The following is a 6,000-nucleotide window of genomic DNA, read 5'->3' as shown; positions in this document are numbered from 1 at the left end:
CAAGACAAGTTTTTCACTGTACTTTGGTACATGTGGACAATAATAAACCAATTTACCACATTATATAAAATGATACATAATCTACAGGGTTTGAAAAAGGCATTTGTCTGATTGGTATGCATGATTACCACATTATCATCTAACCTTAATAACATAATCTATCTTTGACTCATTTTCACATACTTGCCAAGCTTCTCTTTGAATACATTGTGCTTTTTGCTTCTACCATTCCACATGACAGCAAGTTCTACTTTGGCACAATGCTCCATGTAATGAAATTTCTCCTGAATTCCCTTTTGGCTTAATCATTAATGATTTTCTACTCGTGGCCTCTAGTTCAGTCCCACCTGCAAGTGAAAACATCTCCTTCGCATCTACCCCATCAACCCTCAGCCTTTTTACTTAAAGAGTAACAAAGTCCTGCTTTTTTCACCTTCTCACACAATTTTAATTTCTCAAAGTTGGTATCATCTTTATAAATCTTTTTTTTGTGATTGAGATTTGCTTAAAAGGGTAAAGTAAGTCACAATTCATTGAGCTTCAGTGATATTCAGCTGAAGTGGAGGAAATACCTGGTGTCACATACTGCTGAAATGAAACATTGTCTGCTGAATGCTTAGATTCCATACGCAGGAAAAGAAGTTTCATTTCAGTGTAAAAATAAAATTCCTGTCTTATGAGCAATAGCAGGAGATTGTTTTACTGGTAATTACTTCCCTCACAATAAGATTACTGTCAGGTACTAGGCAGTAAAAATCTGCTGAGCTCAAATACTCAAAAGAACTGCAATGAAATGGAATATCTATAATCAGAAGATCAGTGCAGAGGATTTATCGCAAATAGGGAAACTGGCAGGTGTCAAATATGCACACGAGCTACCCCATCTCTCTCTCTCTAACATTAGCATGGATGTACAGCTAGTCTAAGGGAAACCAAATCTCATTTATCCACTCACTGAGCTTGCTGACATTGATATTGTCTCAATTTAGAATCAGTCTCTGTTTTCAATATCTCCCTGGCTATCATGTTTTTTCCTCCCTGGAAACCTGCAGCTTACGAAATCTCCTCCAATTCTGGCTTCTCGGACACTCCTGATTTGAATTGCTTCATCAGTGGACACTGTGTCTTCAGCTCATTTACCCTAAGCTCTGGAAATTTCAAAGTTCAAATTTAATTTATTATTAAAGCACACACTGTATATGTCATCATATACTGCCCTGAGATTCATTTTCCTGTGGGTTTTCACAGAAGAACAAAGAGTGAGTGAGGTCTCCATCGGTCAGGGTCAACCATGGATGTTGTGTCCTAGCTGACTAGATACGCAAGCCAGGACAGTACAATATGGAGAGCAAGCCATTGTCCATGTAGCAAGCTCCCCCTCTCCAGGCATCTGATGAACCCAAAGGAACGGCAGAGGCCGATACAGTTTGGTATCAGCAGCATCGCAGGAGTTGTCAGTCAGTGTTGAACTCTACGTAAGACTGCCTTAGGAATTCCAGCTCCAGAATTTCCCCTCGGAGTTTACTCCCAGGGCCTTCTCCATGCGTGGGTATAACCAGAATATACAGAAAATAAAACAAATAGTAAACAAATAAATACATAATACTGAGAATATGAGTCATGGGGACCTTGGAAGTGAGCCCATAGGTCATGGAAATAGTTCAGTGTTGAGATGAGTGAAGCTATCCACACTGCTTCAGGATCCTGATGGTTGAAGGGTAATAGCTGTTCCTGAACCTGGTGGTGTGGGACCTCAGGCTCCTACATCTCCTTCCAAATGGCAGCGGTGAGAAGAGAGCATGGCCTAAATGGTGGGGACCTTTGATGATGGATGCTGCCTTCTTGGTGCAGCTCTCTTTGGAGATGTGCTCAACGGTGGGGACGGGTTTACCCATATGGAAGGGTTTCTCCTTTCATTTTCCTGCTACTACACGAAAGCTAGCTCATTGAGTCAAGCATTTAATCACTCTCATATCGTGGATGCTGTGCATTTATTGATCACCTGTTTCTAAGTGTTGGGGGTGACTACACGCACACACGCACACACACACACACACACACACACACACACACACACACACACACACACACACACACACACACACACACACACACACACACACACACACACCCCCCCCCCCCCCCCCCTTTGCTCAATGTTTACAAACACTGTAATGGTGCCACTATGTAAGACACCTTTTCTAATATGACCTACTGTCAATTGCCTTGCTCCTGGAAAGCTTCTGGGGAGGGTTTATTAAGTTATAGGCATTGTACAATTATAAGTTGTTTTTGAAGGAAAATTAGCTTTACTGTGCAATGAAACAGACACAACACTCATCAAGATGGTTGCTTGCAGCATTAAAGCCACAAGTGACAGCTCCACTTCCTTGTACAAAACCATTCCTGATCTCACCTGTGTGTCCCTGGAGAAGGAGTATGCAGTATTTGCAGGTACAATGGAGCGGTTCCAGTGCAGGTGACCACCAGAGGGGCTCAAGTGCGTTCTGGATAGGATTGATCATGCTATAAATTGAAACTGTAGATAATGTGTGTTCTGACGTACTGTAATATTGTAATAGGGTGATTTTGTAATCACTGAATAAACCTCCTTTGGAAAAGTTCAAGTGTAATTTTCATTAGAAAAGTTCAAAGTAAACTTAATATCAAAGGGCTTATATTCATTTTCTTGTGGGCATACTCAGTAAGTCCAATAACCATAATAGAAGCAATGAAAGACAACCAGTGTGCAAAAGACAAGAAACTGTGCAAATACAAAATAAATGATAATGATAAGTAAAAAAGCAATAAATATCAAGAACATGGGATGAAGAGTCCTTGAAAGTGAACCTGTAGGTTGTGGGAACAGTTCAGAAAAGAGTTCCTCTAGCATTTCGAGTGTGTTGCTTGGATTTCCAGCATCTGCAGATTTTCTCTTGTTTGTGATTATAATATGTAGTTTAGTTAATTGTGGTAACCTGCAAACACAATGATTAACAAAGTAATGAAAGTCAACATGACCATGGCATCAACAATAATTTACTGACTGACATCCAGTCTGGGTTTCTCCAAGATCAATCAGTTTCAGACCTCATCACAGCCTTAGATCAAAGAACTGAATTCCAGAATAGGAGAGTAATCACCCTTGACATAACTGAACTGAAGTCAATGGAGATCAATTGGAAAATATTCTCTCCAAGCTGAGGTTGGAAGAGCAGCACCTCAATTTCTGTCTGGGTAGTCTCTGATTTGATGGTATTTCCCAAACTTCCGGTAATTTCTCCCTCACCCCCTCTTTCTATTTCCATTCCCCATTCTAGTTTCCCTCTCACCCTTTCTCTTCATCTCACTTGCCTATCACCTACCCCTGCTGCCCACCCTCCTTCCCTTTCTTTCATGGTCCACTGCCCTCTCTTATCAGATTCCTTCCTCTTTAGCGCTTCAGTTCTTCCACCTATCACCTTCCAGCTTCTATTATGACTGATTTATTATCCCTTTCAACCCCTTTCCCCTGCAAACTCCTCGTAACATTTAATGTCCTTAGTCATCTTTGGGCGTCATGGTTGCATAGAGGCTAGCGCAACGGTATTACAGCTCAAGGTGTTGGAGTTTAGAGTTGAATCCTGGCGTCATCTGTAAGGAGCTTGTACGCCTTCCTTGTGGAATGCACGGATGCTCCTGTTTCCTCATATAATAGAGGTGACCTGATAGAGGGAGATAAGATGATGAGAGGCATTGATCGTGTGGATAGTCAGAGGCCTTTTCCCAGAGCTGAAATGGTTAGCATGAGAGGGCACAGTTTTAAGGTGCCTGGAAGTAAGTACAGAGGAGATATCGGGGTAAGTTTTTTACCCAGAGAGTGATGAGTGTGTGGAATGGGCTGCCGGCAACAGTGGTGGAGCCGGATACGATAGGGTCTTTTAAGAGACTCCTGGATGGGTACATGGAGCTCAGAAAAATAGAAGGCTATGGGTAACCATAGGTAATTTCTAAGGTAAGGACTTGTTCGGCACAGCATTGTGGGCTGAAGGGACTGTATTGTGCTGTAGGTTTTCTATGTTTCCAGGTTTCGAATCTAAAGACGTACTGGTTATTAGTAAGTTAATTAGTTATTGTAAATTGTCCCATGATTGGGCTAGGGTTAAATCAGTGGTTTGCTGGCGGCGCAGCTTGAAGGGGCGGAAGGGCCTGTTCCACGCTGTATCTCTAAATAAAAATTAATTAATTAATAATCAAGAACCTCTCAACCTCAACTTTAAGTATGCCCAAAGACTCCACAGCTGTCTCTGGCAATGAATTCCACGGATTCACCAGCATCTGGCTGGAGAAATTCCACCTTATCTCCGTTCTGAAGGGACATCCTTGGATTCTAAGGCTGAGCCCTCTGGTTCCAGATTCCCCCACTATTGGAAACAGCATATTAAGCATTCATTGCCTTCAGCATTGACAGATAGTGGCTGCAGTATGTACCATCTGTAAGAGGAACAGCAGTTGTAGACCTGGAGAATTCTGACGGCATCTCCTAAAATCTGGGACTTCTACCACCAAGAAGAATAAAAACACACCACCACCTTCACCTCCAAGTTATACACCACTCTGTTATGGAAATGTACAAATAGTGCTAATCTTCTTTTGATCTTGGAACCGCCTGTCCGTTTGTTGTTGGAGATTCTTCTTTAAAAGGGCTGCAGGGGTTCACCACAACCTTTTGGATAAGTGCTAGCCTTGATAGTGATGCCCAACGCATGCAGAAAAATACAAAAATGAGAAAGCTCAGGCGCTGGTCTTAACACATGCTCCTCAGATTAGCTTCAGCTAGACCTAACCTCCTCTGCTGGCAAGTAAGATCCCAGGAAGCTGCTCCCCGCTACCATTGGGGAGAAACTAACTTCTCATTCAGGTGAATGAAAGGAATTTATGCTGTGCTTTCCTAGATGTAGCATGGGCCAAGTCAGAGTGGTTATATAGAGTCTCCTGGTTTATGTTGAGATATTCAGCATCTTTATTTCCTGCCTGGAAATCAGGAACAATTTTTTCCCAGGAGGAGGAAGCTGGAGCTCCATGAGCCAGTCCTCATCGGGGGGGGGGGGGGGGGGGTCAAAGGTGGAGAGGGTCAACAACTCTAAATCTCAGCAGACCTGTCCTGGGCCCAGCACACAAGTGCAATTACGAACAAAGCACAGCATCTCCTCTATTGCTCTGAGATGTTGAGACCCAGGATCTTGAAGCTGTTCACCCTTTCCACTGCCGACCCCTCAAGAAAGACTCGTTCATATTCTCAAAACTTCCCCTTCCTGAAATTCACAATAAATTCCCTGGTCTTGCTGACGTTAAGTGCAAGATTTCTGTTGTAACACCACTCAATCAGCCAATCTATTTCACTCTTGTATGCCTCCCCATTGCCAGCTGAGATTCTGCCAACGACAGTGGTGTCATCTACAAACTTATAGATGGTGTTTGAGCTGTGCTGAGTCATGCAGTCATGAGTGTAGAGAGAGTAGAACAGCCGGCTGAGCATGCACCCCTGAGGTTTACTTGTGATAATTGTCAATGAGGAGGAGATCTTATTACAAATCTGCACTGATTGTGATCTCCTGAAGAGGAAGCTGAGAATCTGGGTGCAGAATGAGGTAGAGAGACTCAAGGTTTGGGTCATATTCCTTTATAGCAGGGGTTTCCAACCTGGGGTCCATGGACCCCTTGGTTAATGGTAGGGGTCCATGGCATAAAAACGGTTGGGAACCCCTGCTTTAAACCTTTCCTATCCATGTATCTGTTCAAGTACCTTTTAAATATTGTTAATGTACCTGCCTCAGCAACCTCGTCTAGCAGTTCATTCCATGCACTGCCAACTCTCTGGGTGAAAAAGTTGTCCCTCAAGTTCCTATTAAATCTCTCCACAGTTATCTTAGACAAGTGTCCTCTAGTTCTTGTTTCCCCATCTCTGAGAAAAAAGAGCCTGCATGACAAATAGATCAGGGAAATAATGCAAATAAAGAG

The sequence above is a fragment of the Hemitrygon akajei genome, chromosome 26 (assembly GCF_048418815.1).
Source record: "Hemitrygon akajei chromosome 26, sHemAka1.3, whole genome shotgun sequence".
Taxonomy (NCBI): domain Eukaryota; kingdom Metazoa; phylum Chordata; class Chondrichthyes; order Myliobatiformes; family Dasyatidae; genus Hemitrygon; species Hemitrygon akajei.
This window is presented reverse-complemented; position numbering follows the sequence as displayed.